The sequence below is a fragment of the Callithrix jacchus genome, chromosome 4 (assembly GCF_049354715.1).
Source record: "Callithrix jacchus isolate 240 chromosome 4, calJac240_pri, whole genome shotgun sequence".
In the NCBI taxonomy this organism is placed as follows: Eukaryota; Metazoa; Chordata; class Mammalia; order Primates; family Cebidae; genus Callithrix; species Callithrix jacchus.
This window is the reverse complement of record NC_133505.1, coordinates 62,762,335-62,780,884: the sequence shown is the minus strand read 5'-3', so window position 1 is coordinate 62,780,884 and position 18,550 is coordinate 62,762,335. Positions and strand designations below refer to the sequence as shown.

The 18,550-nt window shown below is 36.0% G+C and overlaps 1 pseudogene; it reads left to right on the top strand.

Moving 5' to 3' along the window:
- The first annotated feature begins 16,435 nt into the window (after nucleotides 1-16,435).
- On the top strand, nucleotides 16,436-17,708 carry LOC100391675 (methylosome subunit pICln pseudogene; annotated as a pseudogene).
- The last annotated feature ends 842 nt before the right edge of the window (nucleotides 17,709-18,550 follow it).

Sequence of the window (18,550 nt, the reverse complement as noted above, 5' to 3'; positions counted from 1 at the left end):
TACTATAGCCCAAATGAAATGTAGCCCAGATGTAATGACTACTTTACATCCAGACTAACAACTCAAATGACTTTCAAAGAGATCAAGTGTATCCATCAACAAAGTAAAGGGTTATATATCTGGCCATAAGATGTCCATGCATCCCTTCTTCAAACGTGTAGAATTCTCTTCCCAGTAAGAAAAGTTACGCATTTTCTTATCCTGTCTCTGAACCCAGTTCAAATCCTGGATCTCTGGTGATGTCAAATCTTAGCCCTGAGGTCTAGATCTGGTGACCCATGAATTATATATACATTTAATACAAATATCCCTCTGTGTGTGTGTGTGTGTGTGTGTGTGTGTGTGTGTGTATTTTCTTTGTGTGGTTTCTTAGCTCTCTACTTTCTGGAAAAACTTTTTCGTTGTTGTTCATTTTTCTCTTTGACCACAATTGCAATCATCACTGGGAATATGACTTTTTTTTTTTTTAAGATGGAGTTTCACTCTTGCACCTAGGCTGGAGTGCAATAGTGCGATCTCGGCTCACTGCAACCACCACCTCTCAGGTTCAAGCGATTCTCCTGCTTCAGCCTCCCGAGTAGCTGACATTACAGGCACCAGCCATCACGCCCGGCTAATTTTTGTATTTTTAGTAGAGACAGAGTTTCACCATGTTGGACAGGCAAGTCTTGAACTCCTGACCTCAGGTGATTCATCCACCTTGGCCTCCCAAAGTGCTAGACTTTCAGATGTGAGCCACAGTGCCTGGACAGGGATATGACTTGTTTTATCCTTGCCCACGTAAATGTGGGGGCCTCAGTGTCACTCTTATATTAGAACAGTTAGGGTTTTTTTTGTTGTTATTGTCATGTAGTTTGGTTTGGCTTGGTGTTTACCTCGGCTTGTGATTTCTTCAGCCAAATGATTCTCTAAAATGTAATAGGCTTTTACTCTATTTGCTCCCAATCAGTTTCTTGTACCAGCAGGCACACTGAAAATATTTTTCTTAGACATGATTCACAAATTTGATTGATTCCTTTGCTTCCTTGCCTCATACCTCTTTTTCTCAATTAAATTATGGCTGCCTTGGGCTGCCACTGTGAAACATGTAACTATTCCACTATTAGACTGCAAACAAGTCACTGATTTCGTGTTTTCTTTTTGCATGTGCACTAGCAAATTCTCCCTTCCTTATAGTGATTGTATGCACCATATGTCTATCTCTTGTCTATTTTATTAATGAAGTATTATGAATACTATTGACTGTTACCTGATAAAAGCATTTTTTTCTGACAAAATATATAAAGTAGGTCCCCACTCAGTTTTTCCCTTGACTCTGTCCATCTTTATCAGTACTTACCCCTACTTTGGAGTTTTGATTATTCGTTTTTAACCCTGCAAGTTTCCCGCTGCCCCCTAGAATGTAAATAGCATGAGCAAAGAGCCAAGCACAATGTCCAGTATATAGGAATCTGTCAATGATTATGAACCAAAATGACTTACGAATAAGCAAGTATACACTTCAGTTAAAATGTGTGGTACAACGTTTTAGAATTACAGCGTTTAATGGCTCTTGAGCCGTTATCTTTAAATGGTTTCATAAGCACAGTACACACAAAAGTGGAAGAAAATTCTAACCAAACCCACAGTTATACATTTACTTTTTGAGTCATGTCAGAACACTTGACACGGAACAGAACACCCTCTCTGTAAGGCATTAAGTTGATGAGTACCTTGCCTCCACACTCTGCCTGGTAAGCGAATTTCAAATGCAGTCCAAGAGTCTCCTTAATTTACTGATTCTACTTTACCATCCCTTCCTTGATGTCTAAGAATCTGAACTAGTTCATTCTACTACTGTCAACAATATAAGGAATTCAGGAATAATATTCCTTCATATGAAAAGTTGGCAAAAATATATGAACTCTTTAGCATCACAGTTTTATATGGTGGTGTCAGAATTAATAATGACCCATACCTAGAAATCCAAAGAAAACAGCAAATCTAAAAAAAGTACTTCTGTGAAGATACAAACACGTTACACTTTTAGCAAATTTAGTGGAATAGAAAAGTTGATGTATTATCTAAAGTTCAAGAATACTGATTATGTGACACTCTGCTGTGACACATCTGGTGACCTTAAAATTAACATTTTATATTTAAATTATTATAAAAGCAGAAACGAGAGATCCTTCAGATCCTCCCCACTCATTGTTTAAAATATTTTACATGCTAATACACTCTTAACCCTACAGGGATGACACTGAAATTTTACTGAGCCATGGAATATAGAGCGAGTTCAAGGCTGAGGAAGGCTGCTCTTTTCAAAAGGATGCCAATGCTGCACACGTAGTCAATATCTGGATAAGTTGTCACGGGGAGCCGCCTGGAGTGAGCAATGGAAACCTGAGAAGGTGCTAGTGTGCAGATCTATTTCTATACATGTGTCTACCATCAATCTGGATATATACATGAAATATGTCAGATATTTTATATAATCATATATTTAACATATGCACATATATGAATATATGATTTTTAATATATATTAGGGAGTCAAATAACTTCTGAAATGAAGAAGTTTATCAATCATTCACTCTTTTGTAAGTTATAATATTGTCATTTGATTTTTCACAGGAAATGAGAGGATACTTTTATGTGTGTGTGTTTGTGAGGGCCTGTGGATAAGTATTCCTGTGTGTTTTTCTAACAAAAAAACACTCTCTTATTTAAAAGAAGATATTTCTCAATTTGATCTAACATTTATATTTTCCCTAATCTTATGCTAATTGGAAAATATATCTATGCTTTTCAATGCTCCAGTTCAATACCCCATCCCACAGAGTTCCCAAGACAACTATTAGGATTTAATGAAAGACACAGTTTTTCCTAACAAAGCTGGCATTTTCTTCAAACTGGATTCAGAAAGGAGGTAAGGTCAAGGAGGCAACCAATACTTAGCTCTGGAACCTCTGTCAACCTAATCCATGAATATAACAAAACATTCATGCTGGCTGGGAGTGGCTCATGCCTGTAATGCTAGCACTTTGGGAGGCTGAGGCAGGTGGATCACTTGAGCTCAGGAATTCAAGACTAGCCTGGCAAATACAGTAAAACGCCATCTCTACTAAAAATACAAAATTAGCCAGGAGTGGTAGGGCGCACCTTTAATCCCAGCTTCTCAGGAGCTACTGAGGCAGGATAATCACCTGAACCTAGGAGGCAGAGGTTGCAGTGAGCTGAGATTCTATCACTGAACTCCAGCCTGGGTAACAGAGTGAGACTCTGCCTCAAAACAAAAAACAAACAATAAAAAACACCTCATGCTGAGAATAAACTGCAAGTAAGTTCAAGACTCTGATAACTGTGGACAAAAAACTTTGGATTGAGCCACTGATATTTAGATTTGTATCACCTGGAGAAAAATGTAATTCCAATGGAAACACCATCCCACTTGGAGTAAAATCCAAAGCCTTACACAGCCCAAGTGATCTGGTTACTAGCTACACAGACGCATGAGTTTCCCCTCTGTCCACTCTAATGCTAGACAGACAGACAGACACTGCTAGCTCAGGCCCTTAGACTTTCCTCGTCCTCCATTATTTCTTCCCCAGAGAACTGTATGGCTCTTTCTCTCCCTTAACTGAGTTTTCTCTTCAAATATCGTTTTATTAGAATGGCCTTCCCTGATCTATATATTAACTCTACCCTCCATCTTTTCCTTTTCCTGCTTTATTGTTCTCCTTAATCCTTATCATCATCTAATACACTAGTTATTCACATGTTTATGTGTTCATTTTCTGTCTCTCTGCACTAATATGTAAGCTCCATGAATTCAGAGTACCTTTTTATCCACTGCTGTATCTCCGCCACGTTGAATAGGGCCTGGCTTATTGTAGTTTAGTGAATGAATGAATGAATACAAACGCACATCATATGGACCATGAGACTACAAGAGCTAATTGATATTACTGTGTACCTCAGAGCCAAAAAATATTCCAGGGTTTATGGTTTTCAAAAGTTAGAAAGACTTACATGAAAAAAAAAAAGCAAAAGTGTTCTTTCCTTGCTAGAAAACTATGGATATTCAATCCTATCCTTTTAAACAGTATAGCTAAGATGGAAGAAAACTGATGACTATTAGAAATCCTACAGAATAAAAATGTCGTTGCTACGAAGTAAATAGCTTCAGCTAGAAGTAGGAAAAAAAAAGTATTTTCTTGAAAAGCCAAACTAGAAATTCAGTATAAGTTTAGGAAACAAACAGTTAAATAACTCAGTGTAAATTTAGAATTTAATGGTGCAGCATTGCTATAGACTTTTAGAATCAGGGTTAAAATGTCAATTTTCATCATGTTTGATAGCAATGCAATAAGGCTTGAAAACAAATTACCACAAAGCTATTAGAGATGGGAAAACCAAATTAGCACATGTAGGCCATGTTATTTTATACCTACAAAGTCTAAGGAAATAAAATTGGAGCTGAGAAATATGTAGTAAAGCAACCGAGAATGAAATGAATGTTAAAAAAATTAATAGGGTTTAAAAATAGTTGAAGATTGTAAGTGTTCCTTTTTTGTCTAATGTTGAAGTTATCTTTTAAAAGTTATTTATAACAAGGATAAAGTAAATATTAGGTAATAATTCATGAAATATAGAGTTGCAATGAGGAAAATAATCATGTAAAACTCTACTAAAGCCACAGATGATTAAAAGAAATAGAATATAAACTGCTGGAGGGAAGACAATATAATAAAAATGTTGATTCTTTACAAATTACTTTCTAGTTTAGTTTAAATTTAATTCAATTCTACATCCTAATGGGATTTTATTATACAAATATTTTAAGGTTCATTTGGAATAATAGGTATGAATATCTAAAAGTTTATATTTTTAAAAAGTCTAGTACACACACGTTAAAAAGCTAAAAGAGGTTGGGCGCGGTAGCGGTAGCTCACCTCTGTAATCCCAGCACTTTCCAGCACTTTGGGAGGCTGAGATGGGGGAATCACCTGAAGTCAGGAGTTGGAGACCAGTCTGGCCAATATGGCAAAAGTCCCGTCTCTACTAAAAATATAAAAATATTAGCGGGGCATGATATCCTGTGCCTATAGTCCCAGCTACTCAGGAGACTGGGACAGAATTGCTTGAACCTGGGTGACAGAGATCTCAGTGAGCCAAAATTACGCCACTGCACTCCAGCCTGGGTGACAGACTGAGACTGTCTCTAAAAAAAAAAAAAAAAAAAAAAAAAAAAAAAAGCTAAAGGAGTATTAAGTGTCATAATATACAAAATAGCAGTCTTTGACAGTTATGAATCTAGTAATTCTACAAACATAAATCAATATACCATCCTGCCATTCAACCTTATAGTAATAGTTTATTTATAATAGTCATAATTTGAGATACAGTAAACTTGGTGTTTACATTATCATGAGTAGTTAAAATACTGTCTTTATAAGTGCTATGCTTAGATTTTCTTTCTACTTTTGTTTTTAGAAGCTTAATTATTTCTTTATTTCCTCAGGTGTATACTTTTCTTTTAGCTGTTCTATGTTTCCAAGATGCTCCATTGGATCTACTACAAAAAGAGTGTCGATTTCTTCAGAATTCTCATATTTATCTTAGAATCTATGAATTCTCTCTTTTGTATTTTCTTGATCCAGGCCTGATGTACAATTCTTTTTCTAAAACTTTTTTTTTAAAAAACACTTTCTAGGTTAGAATAAACGTTTTCTGGATCCCATGCTCTCCTCTTTCTCCTTTCTTTATGTTGTGCTACTAAATTTGCTGGAAGAATCCCCTCACAGTTTCCTAAGAAGGGATCTGAGCTTCCATGCTCTAGGTGGGAAAGAGGGTATCATCTGTTAGTGCAGGATGTGGCTGAGATGCTGCTCCATGGTGAAATGCCTCTGACCAGTTCCCTTTATTTTCTGCCCTGTGTCTCCAGCCTACCTTCATTAAACTAACACATCCAAAACTTGAACATCTAATGAATTCTGCAGAATTAGTTGTCATAGTATTTCCTACCATTCATTTAAGACTGAGACTTTCTGCCTTGCCATTTTGATAATCATTTATCTATTCCCTTTGTTTCTTTCACTATTTATGATGTTGTATTTGCTTCCATTACCTTATGATTTTTTTTCTCTCTTGGGTTTATATCATTTTTAGTCTTTCATAATTATTTTAGTTTGGATCTTAGGAAAGCAATAAACTCTATATTTAAATAAATGTTTAATTATTTGAAAAAGAAGAGGAATAATGAAATTCTATCATAAGACATGTTAAATATAAGTAAGGTAAATAAGTTGATTGGGTGCTGATTTAGAAGTGGAATGTTATTAGTAGTAAGGAAAAAAGATCCAGAAAAACATCTTGGCATATATAGAAATTAAGTGAATATAATGTTAGCATCAGATTAGTAAGAAAAAAAGCAATTTTACAACTGATTAACTATTTGGATAAATGAATGGATGAGATAGATTGATCAGTCATAGATTGATCTGTGATTCTTAACTATTTCTGTTCATCTACATTTATCTGTATAATACATTCTACTCAGTAATCGCTCTCATAATATGGTATAATTTACATCAAGAGAAACATGGCCAACACATTCTCTGAAAGACATATGAAAATATCCAGGGAAAGGCTAATACAGTTTTTAAAATTTATATTCTCCACCTAACCCACTCTGCTCTCCCTTTCTCTTCTAGAGGAAAGAGATCTGCTTCCTTGCAGATTTCTATTACTGTCCTAAATAAAAATCAAGATATTAAAAACCAGAAGAAAATATGAGAGCTATTTCTCAGGTACCTAGTTTTGGAAAAAAATGGATTTAGAAGAAAGTATTTTGGGAAAATTGTGAAGTATTACAACAAAATTAAATTATATAAAACCATATGAAAGATGCTATAAATTAAAAGCTTCTTTCTGTGGAAAAAACGACTTAAAAGATAACCAACAAACTTGAAAAATCCATAAAATCTGCAGAATAAACAATATAAAATAAGGAAAATAAATCTTCCAATAGAAAATGAAGCACAGATAGGCACAGACTGTTTAATGAAGATTCAAAAGGATAATATTTGAAAAAATCTGGGCAATAATGAAAAAATAAAATTTAAAATTGAATTATCAAATTCCTAGATCCAGAAAAGTTGGAAAAGGTTCACTTTTCCCTGCCGCTCCTTTCTCAACACAAATAAATAACCTTGAAAGTATTCAACATACCACAGTAAGAAGATTCTGAAAGTGAGGGAAACAAAGGTAGGCTGGCTAGGGACCTTTTGGAGGACAATATGGTGAACTATTAGGGGAAGGGAGTCCTTTTACTAAATGTGCAAGCATTAAAGGTGACGCTTTGTGCTGCAGAACTCTGTTTTGCTAAATGCATAATGTTAATTAAACACAATTATAGTATCACAGAATAGTTTTACCCTAAAAATTATTTTCCATCACTTATTAAAACTTCTCCCCCACTACATTCCCTCCCAGTGTCTGGCAATCACTCTTTCATCCTGTCTGCAAAGGTTTGCTATTTCAAGAATGTCATATAAATAGAATCCTCTACTAAGTAACCTTTTCAGACTACCTTCTTCAAGTAAAATTCAACTTCTTTTTATTGCTGGATAACATTACATTTTATACATGTAGTACATGCATTATTTATTATCAGCTTTGTTAAGCTATTATTATTGACAAATAAAAACTAAATACTTTTAAGGTGTCCAATGTGATTATATATATATATATATATATATATATATATATATATATATATATATACACTGTTATCACAATTAAGTTAATACGACACATCTATCAGCACACAGTTACCATTTTGTGTGTGTACGTGTGTGTGGGGGGGGTGAGAGTACTTTAATATCTACTCTTTCGGAAAATTGCAAGTAAATAATGCAGTACTACTAACAATAGTCACCATGCTATACATTAGGTCTCCAGAAGTTATTCATCTTACAACTGAGTCTGATCCTTTGACTAACATCATCTCATTTCCACAATCCTCTAGGTCCAGGCAACCACTTTTATACTCTGATTTCTTTTTTGAGCTTCACAATTTTAGATCTACAGATATGCTAGATGATAAAATATTTATGTTTTGAACCACTGTGCTACTCTCAGCTTGTATGAGTTTGAGTGTTTTAGATTCTACATGTATGTTAGAAAACAGAATGTTAGATAACAGAATATTTGTTTATGTTTGATTATTTCATTTAGTATAATGTCCTCCAGTTTCATCTGCATTGGTGCAAATGGCAGAATTTGCTTTTTATTAGACTGATAATGTTCAATCACACACACACACACAAAATTTCTTTATCCATTTATCTATGAGCATGAACTAGGCTGTTTTCATATATTAGCAGTTATGAATAATGTTAAATGAACTTGTGATTGCACATCTCTTCAACATAGAATTCCATTTTTTTAGATATATACATAGAAGTAGGATAGGATGGAAGGATTCTATGGTAGTTCTAATTGTGTGTGTGTGTGTGTGTGTGTGTGTGTGTGTGTGTGTGCCTCCATATTGTTTTCCATAATGACTGGACTATTTTATATCCCCACCAAGAGTCTACAAAGGTTCCCTTATTTCTACCCACATCCTCACCAACTCTTGTTATTTTTGATTACAGCCTGAATGACAGGAGTGTAGTGTTAGTCCATTTGCTTTTCCCTGATGATTAGTAATACTGAGCATCTTTTCATATATAGGTGTATCTCATTTTATTGAGCTTTACTTTATTGAGTTTTACAGATATTGTATTTTTATAAATCTAGGGTTTGTGGCAACCGTGCATCAAGCAAGTATATTATTGCTATTTTCCAACAGCATATGCTCACATTGTATCTCTGCGTCATATTTTGCTAATTCTTGCAACATTTAGAAACCCTGTCTCTACTAAAAATACAAAACCAGCTGAGCGTGGTAGCAGAGGTTGCAGTGAGCCGACGTGACACCATTGCACTCCAGTCTGGGCGACAAGAGCAAAACTCCATCTCAAAAAATAAATAAATAAATAAATAAATAAATAAATAAATAAATAAATAAATAAATAAAAGTGGTAGCATGAGGGTGACTTTTTATGAAGGTACAATTAATAGTCTTGACTGTAGTAGTGGTTATATAATGCAATTACACCAAGCTACACCCCTCCACACACACTCATAAGTAAGCACGTGTATAACTAGCAAAATCAGAATAAATTCTGTGGTGTAGCAAATTTATTTTTTTGATTTTGATGGTGTATTATTATAGCAAAAAATGTTAACATTAGGGGAGTCTGGTGAAAGGTGTTGAGGTTTGCTTGTATGTTTTTTTCTGCTTTTGTGAGAAACTACAATTATTTCAAAATGTCTAAGAAATAAGTTACTAAATTACAAATCTCCCCACATCCTACAAAATCAAGAAGGAGTGTTAATAGTCACTTACATTTATATTTCCATTAGGAGAAAATATAATATTGCAAATTTCCATGTCCATTTGAAGTTTGTTATATTGGAAATTTAAAAGCAGCAGAGCCAGCTCAGGAGCCCATTCCAAAGCACAAAATTAGAAGGAAATGACACAGTCAAGATAAGAATGCAGCAAGAGTCTAGTAGTGGTGAGCTAAAGGTAAAGTCACACTCAGAGTTTCACAGTGATTTGGGAAAACACTGAGTCATTGTCAATCAGAATTGTCTGCTCGGAAATCAAAGGATAGGAGTTTGCATATGTCAGAGTAGAGAAACAGTCTTGGAAAGGCATCACGCCTCAGAGGAGAGAGGTAAGTTACAAGGTGAAGGCATCTACTGGATGCATCGTAGAAATGAGAAAGAAAGTATCAAATGGAAGAAATTAAGGATCCTAATGAAACAAGAGTATCATGGTATTAACACATTGTCTCTCAAAACAAGGATGCTATCTTTTACTGTACCAATAGAAACATCACTTTCTAGAAAAAGAAAATGTAAGCCACACAAATAGTGCACACCATTCCCACCTCATGTAGAAATGCCAGTTATTTCTGGTTCACAAAAAATAACACCATTTAAAAATAACCATAAAAACACAAGAAAATCTATAAAATGCTCCTATTAAAACTATTGAAGTATTGAGAAAACTTTTTGGTTGATTAAAATAATCTCTGCAAAAGCAACCATTATAAGGCAAAGGTAGACTATAAAACAAAATATTGACGTGATGAAATGTCATTAAAGAATTTTTACTGAAAAAATGCCTCGAGTAAAAAAATCACATGCTCAGATTAGGAACGGACAGAAGATACAGATATGAAATGAGATACGAAAATAAATTTGAAGAAAAAGAAAAAGTGAAAGTCAATTCTAAAAATCTAAATATTAATAATACAAGCATATTATGAAAAAATAGGGGTAAATAATTCCAAAGTGTTACTACAGAGAACATTCAAGCATTAAACAAGAAGGCTGAATAAAAAGGCTAGACTTGGAGCTAAATTAGGACTCAGAAAATCCATAGAGAAAGCATTTTAGCTCAGAATGACTATAGTCATAGGGGTATGTATGCCCCAGTCTGTGAACCTGGGGAAGGTAGAGATTGCAACTGTGGGACCTTGCATTGGATTACAAGGCTGCTGTGCACAGCAGAAAGAAGCAGTGGAAGGAACTCAGGTGGAGCCTAGGGAAGGAGTATTCAGACTGCTCTAGCAAGTGGGAAATCCCCCATCTCCGTGGTCAGAATTTGAATTTAGGCACGCCTCACCACAATAGGCAAAAGTGTTCTGGGGTCTTAGATAAAGCTGAAGGTGATCTAGGCCATAAGGACTGCAAATTCTAGACAAATTCTAGCCAAGATCAAGTTGTGCTGGGTTTGAAGCCACTGGACTTGGGGGTGGGGGCACACCCTCATGCCTAGTGAGACATGAGGAGAGGCAGTTAAAGGATTGCTGGCATCACTCACTGCCAACCCCAGGCATTAGAGAGCTCCAAAAGAGACCTCTTCCTTCTGCTTGAGGAGAAGAAAAGGAAGAGTAAATAGGACTTTTTCTTGAAAATTGGATACTAGCTCAATCACAGTAGGGCAAGGCACCAGAGAGATTCCTGAGGTCTCCATTTCAGTCCCTAGCTCCTGGATGACATTTCTAGACAGACCCTGGGCCAGCAGAGAACCTGTTTCCTTAAAGGGAAGAACCCAGTCCTAGCAGAATTTATCACCTGCTGACAGTAAATAATCTGCAAGCAGGTAGGACATACTGTGGGCCTTGGATAAAACAGACTCATGCTGCCTTCAAGTGTGACCCAGCATAGTCCCAGCTGTGATGGCTACTTGAGAAAAGTAGAGAGAAGTGTAAAGGGCACTTTGTCCTACAGCATAGGTACCAGCTCTGCCACAGTGGGGAAGAGCACCAAGCAGGTCCTTGAAGTCCCTCATTCTTCCCTTGACTTTTGAACAGCATTTCTGGACCTACTTTCAGCCAGAAAGGAGCTGAAAGTGAATCCTAGACATCACTGTCTTGAAAAGTGAGTCCCAGACATCACAGAATTTACCACAAGTTGACTGAAGAGAGCTTGGGCTCTAAGTGAACATAAGTGGTACCCTGGCAGTACTCCTCTTGGGCCTGTAGTGGTGGCAGATGTAGGGAGAGACTCCTCTGCCTGGGAAAGGGAAGGGAAGAGTAGGAAGGACTTTGTCTTGTGGCTTGGGTGCCAGCTCAGCCACTGTAAAATAGATCACCAGGTAGATTTATATGGTTTCTGACTCCTTGTTCTGTTTCCCAGACAGCATCTCTGGACTCACCTGGGAGCAGGGGAACTTGGCACCTTCAAGAACAAAACACAAGGCTGGCTAGATTTACCACCTGCTGATTATAGAGCCTTAAGTGAACATAAGTGGTAGCCAGGTCGTGGTCATGGTGGGCCTTGGGCAAAACCCAGTGCTGTGCTAGCATCGGGTCTGACCCAGTGCAGTACCAGTATTGGTGACTACATGGGTGCTTGTGTCACCATCCCTTAGCTCCAGGCAGCTCAGTATGGAGAGATAAACTCCACTTGTTTGACAGAAAATAAGGGAAGAAAACTAGAGTCTCTGCCTGGTAATCCAGAGATTTTTTCCAGATCTTATCTAAGACCACCAAGGCAGTACCTTTGTGAATCTGCCAGAACCATAGCATTATTGGGCTTGGGGTACCCTCTAATGCAGATATAGCTACAGTAACCAAAAACATAGATGAAAACACTCAAGTCCCTTCAAATACCTGGAAGGGCTTCCCAAGAAGAACAGGTACAAATCCAAACTATGAAAACTATAATATATACCTCACTCTTTAATGCCCAGACACCAATGAACATCCACAAACATCCAGAGTATCCAGGAAAATATGACCTCACCTAAGGCACCAGGGACCAATAGAGAGACAGATGTGTCACCTTTCAAACAGAGAATTCAAAATAGTTTTTTTTGAGGAAACGTAAAGAAATTCCAGATAATACAGAAGAAATTCAGGATGTATCAGATAAATTAAGCAAATAAATGGAAATAAACAGAATCAAGTAGAAATTCTGAAGCTGAAAATATAATTGACATACTAAAAATGCATTAAAGTCTCTTAGTAGAAGAACTGATCAAGTATAAGAAAGAATTAGTGAGTCTGAAGACAGGCTATTTGAAAATAAACAGTCAGAGGAGAAAACAGAACAAAAAAGAATATGGCACATCTAAGGTCTAGAAAATAGCCTCTAAAAGGTAAATCTAAGAGTTACTGGCCTTAAAGAAGAGGCAGAAAGAAAACTAGGGGTGGAAAGCTTATTCAAAGGGATAATAGAGAACTTCTCAAACCTAGAGAAAGATATCAATACTCAAATACAAGAAGGTTATAGAACACAGCAGATTTAACCCAAAGAAGACTACCTCAAATCATTCAATAACCAAACTCCCAAAGATCAAGGATAAAGAATTCTAGAAGTAGCAAAAAAAAAAAAAAAAAAAAAAAGGAACAAATAACTATCAATGAAGCTCGAATATGTCTGGCAGCAGACTATTCAGTGGAAACCTTGTAGACCAGGACAGAGTGACATGACATATATAAAGCGCTGATGGCAAAAAAAACTTCTATCCGAGAATAGTATATCCAGTGACAATACCCTTCAAACATGAAGACTAGATAAAGAACATCATTACATAATGATAAAGGGTCAATTTAGCAAGACGACATAATGATTCAAAATATATATGCACCCAACATGAAGCACCAAGATAAACAAAGTAAATATTAGAGCTAGAGAGACAGACTCCAACATGATAATAGCTGGAGACTTCAACACCCCTCTATCAGCAGTGGACAGGTTATCTAGACAGAAAATATTAACAAAGAAACATTGGACTTAATCTGCACCATGAAATAAATGGATCTAATATGTATTTACAGGACATTTTATCCAACACCTGCAGAATAAATATTTTTCTTCTCAGCACATGAATCATTATCAAGGATCGACAATATGTTAAGCCACAAAACAAGACTTAAACATTTAAAATATTGAAATTAAATCTGATGACAAGGAAATAAAACAACAAATCAGTAATAAGAGGAGTTTTTGGAAACTATACAAACACATGAAAGTTAATGTGCTCCTGAATGATCAGTGGGTCAATGAGAAAAATTAAGGAAATTTAAAAATATTTTGAAATTAATGATTATGGAAACACAATATATCAAAACCTATGGGAAACAGCAAAACAGCACTGAGAGGGTAGTTTACAGCTAAAAGCACCTACATCTGAAAGAAGATACACTTTACATAAACAACCTAATACGGCTTTTTTTCTAAACAGCATCTCACTCTGTCACCAGGCTGGAGCACAGTGGCACGATCTCTGCTCACTATAACCTCTGCCTGCTGGGTTCAAGCAATTCTCCTGCCTCAGTAATGAGGCATCTTAAAAAACTAGGAAAGCAAGAACAAACTCAATCCAAATTTAGAAGACTAGACATAGTAAAGATTAGAGCAGAAATAAATTTGAATGAACAGTACAAAAGATCAATGAAAGAAAAAGATGCTATTTGAAAAGATAAATTTGACAAACATTTAGGCAAAGAATAAAACAAACTTGACAAACATTTAGACAGACTCAAATGACATCAAAAATAAAAAAGGAGACAATATACCCAATACCATAAAAATTCAAAGGATCATTTGAGGCTACCATGAGCAACTCTATGGCAATTAGTTGGAAAACCCAGAAGGAATGGATATATTCTAGACATATGCCATCTACCAACATTGAACCATGAAGAAATAATAAACCTAAACAGATGAATAATGAGATCAAAGCTGTAAGAAATAGTCTCCAAAGAAAAGCCTGGGATCCAATGGCTTCACTGCTGAATTTTGCCAAACATTTAAAAAAGAACTAATACAATATCACTCAAACTATCCCAAAATATAGAGGAAAAGGGAGTACTTCCAAACTCATTCTACAGGGCCAGTATTATCCTGATACCAAAATTAAAGATAAATCAAATGAAAAAAAACTACAAGACAAAAATCCCTAATGAACATTAACGTAAAAATCTTCACAAAACACTAGCAAACAAAATTCAACAAAATATTAAAAAGATCATTCATCAACATCTTTGGGATTTAACCCAAGGATGCATGGACGGTTCAACAAATGCAAATCAATCAATGTGATATGTCAACAGAAAGAAGGACAAACGCTACAGAATCATTTCAATTGATGCTGAAAAATAATAAAGTTTAACATTCCCTCTCAATGAATACTCTAAGAAATGGGTATACAAGAAACATTCTTCAACTTCATAAAAGTTATGTATGACAGATCCACAGTAAGTATCATCATGAATAGGAAAAAAAAAAAACACTGAAAGCGTTTCCTTGAAGATCTGGAATATGACAAGGATGCTCACTATCCCTACTGTTATCCAACACAGTACTGAAAGTTCTAGCTAGCACAAGCAGACAAGAGAAATAAAAGGCATCCAAATTGTTAAGGAAGAAGTCAAATTATCCTTGCAAATATAATCTCATATTTGGAAAGAAAAAACTAGAAATTTCACAAAAAACTATTAGAACTAATAAACAAATTCAGTAAAGTTGCAGTATTCAAAAATCAACATAGAAAAATCAGGAGCATTTTTATAGGCTGAAAGCAAATAATCCTAAAAACAAATTTAAAAAGTAATCTCATTTACATTAGCTACAAAGCAAGTTAAATATCTGAAAATTAACCAAAGAAGTGAAAGGTCTAACGAAAACTCTAAAATATTGATGCAAGAAACTGAAGAGGACACAGTGCGATGGAAAGGTACTTCATGTTCATGGATTGGAATCACAATGTCGTCAAAATTGTCATACTACTCAAAGCAGTCTACAGATTCAGTTCAGTCTCTATCAAAATACAATGACATTCTTCATAGAAATAGAAAAAAAAATCCTAAAATTTTTATGGAATTACAAAAGACCCAGAATAGTCACAGCTATCTTGAGCGAAAAGAACAAAACTGGAGGAATCACACTACTTGAGTTTAAAAACTACACAGCTATAGTAACCAAAAGAGCATGGCACTGGCATTAAAACAGACACAGACCAATGGAACAGAGCAGAGAGACCAGAAACAAACCTGTAACTATACAGTGAACTTATTTTTTACAAAGGTGCCAGAAACATACAGTTGGGGAAACAGAGTTTCTTCAATAAATGGTGCTGGGAAAATTGGATATTCATATGAAGAAGAATGAAATTAGTTCCCTATCTCTCGCCATTTACAAAAATCCAGCTAGAGGTCATTACATCAAGTGATGAAAGCCCAGCACAAAAAGACAAACTTTGTATGTTCTCACTTACTTGTGGGAGGTAAAAATTCAAACCATGGGCCGGGCGCGGTGGCTCAAGCCTGTAATCCCAGCACTTTGGGAGGCTGAGGCAGGTGGATCACGAGGTCAAGAGATTGAGACCATCTTGGTCAACATGGTGAAACCCCGTCTCTACTAAAAATACAAAAAAATTAGCTGGTAGTGGTGGTGCGTGCCTGTAATCCCAGCTACTCAGGAGGCTGAGGCAGGAGAATTGCCTGAACCCAGGAGGCGGAGGTTGCGGTGAGCCAAGATCGCAACATTGCACTCCAGCCTGGGTAAAAAGAGGGAAACTCCGTTTCAAAAAAAAAAAAAAAAAATTCAAACCATGGAACTCATGGAGACAGAAGGTAGAATGATGGTTACCAGAGGCTGGGAAGTATAATTTATGGTCCAGTCGGCAATATAGAGTTGTAAATTGTCAACTGTAATACGGTACATGAAATGTTAGGATGATTATGAATGGGTAGCCATATGAACTCATTGAAGAAATAGGGTTATATAAGATTTCATCAGAGCCCTGATAGATTATGGGGATCTTTCAAGGAAAAATAAGCCTTTAAAAAGATGCCCTAGGCATTATAGTGCATGGTTAATGAGTTCAAATTGGGGACCAGATGAAGATGAAAGGTAAAGGCTAGAGAGAGAGATCCATGAGGGCATTTGACTTTTATCCTAGAGAGAGCATACAGTCCATTAAAAATTTTTAGGCATGGGAGTAATTTGGTTGTCGAATTACATATAATTATTACTCGTACAGCAATACAGATGATTAATTGGAGGAAGACAAGACTAGAGGAAGAAAGACTGATGAGAATTGTTTCAATAATCCATATCACAAATGAAAAGGCTTAAGTTAGATGTAAAATGAACATATTTCATAGAAATTAGATAATATGTCAAATGAAACTAAACAAATATGTACAACTGAAGTCCTACAAATACCAATACACAAAGTCAGCAAAGAAAATGGAGGGTCTAGATTAGGGAGGACAACACAAAGGTCATAGGAATACTTAGAGACAGCTGTCCGTAGAAGCCAAGGGTGAAAAATATTTGAAGACAAAGGTCATAGTAAACTCTTTCAAATGCTGCAGTAAAATAAAACCAGGTAAGTTATAAAAGTAACCATGGATTTTCCTATAATGAGCTTTCTGTTGAAGTGAGTTGGAGTTTTGGAGGTGTAATGGTAACATTCTGTTACACTAAAAAATAACTGTTAAAAAAGTTTCCCACCACCGGGGTCAGAGGAGGGGCACCTGCGGCAGCAGCCGCCAGACACAGAAGATGTGCCAAAGTGGAAGTGCCTGGGCACCGGCACCCTTTAAATCACCGAGAGCCACTGTCTTGGTTAGATGGCTCTGGATTAGGATTCCCACTGGAATATCCCACCATTAGCATACATGCATTGCCAAAGACCAAAGTGATTATGAGAGCATTTGTATGTTATGGGGAATGACAAACTAGAAAAATCCTAAGAATCTGTTTCTGATGAAGAAAAGAAAGACAGTGATGATGATGTTGAACCTATTACTGAATTTAGATTTGTATCTAGTGTTAAATCAGCATTGGAAGCAATGTTCACTGCAATGTGTGAATACCAGGTCTTGTATCCAGATCCTGGGGATGAGGATTCAAATAACTACAATGGAGAATATGATGTGGAAGCACATGAACAAGGACAAGATGACACCCTACCATTTTACACCTATGAAGGAGGATTATTCCATCTAACAGCAGAAGACCAAGCTACACTGGAAAGATTAGAAGAAATGCTTTCTCACTCTACAAGCAGCCAGTATAATATAACTAGGGTTTGGACAGATGATTTCATAAGAGATTATGAAGATACAGATGTTGATCACTGAAAATGATTTATACAAGTTTAAGATTCTGCTCCTAACTGTAGGAGAGAACTTGGTACTTCTTCCACTCTGGAGTGAAGTTGATGAAAGTCTTTTTCCTTTTCCAAAACCCAAGTTGAATCAGTTCTTTTTGAGACAGACTATACTGAGACAACAAATTGTCACCAGCAGAAGATAGATACTATGACCTCTATTAACTTGATGAATTAACTTAACCAAGAGGGTATTTGTAGTTTATTATTTATGTAAAACTTTCTATGTCTGAGTACCCTCTGAGTAGGTCTATAATTCCTGCCTTCATTGTATGCATCTTCTGTAAGCTAGCAGACCTATGTGGTAAAAAGGCACAGGAGCTTGGAGGCATAGGTAGACTGAGTGGCAAAGAGAGAGCTCCTTTGCCATGCCTTACCAGCCTGCAGTTATAACCTCTTAGGTTGTATCCTTTCATTTCCAACCTTTTAGATTAGTTTCTGTAACAGAACAAGTGAATCTGGGATGATATCCTCAAAGTACTTCAAATGAAAATTGTTTTGTTTTTATAATTTAACAAATAAACTTAGGTTTTCTATATTAAAAAAAAAGAAAAAGAAATGTCAAACTCATATACAAAATAATAGCAAAGCTCTTTTGAGAACAATGACTGATGAGGAAATCATGGGAAACTCGAAAGGCTACAAGTGATTAAGAAGTACCCTAAGTTTACAGGAAAAAATACTATGTTTGGAAGATCAATTTAGGTAAAACTTGGAAGAAGTTTATAACTCCTACATCCCCTTCGGTGCAAAACAAAAAAAGAAACAGGACAAGAGTCAGTGATTAAGTTGAAAGCAGGAAACAAATTTAGA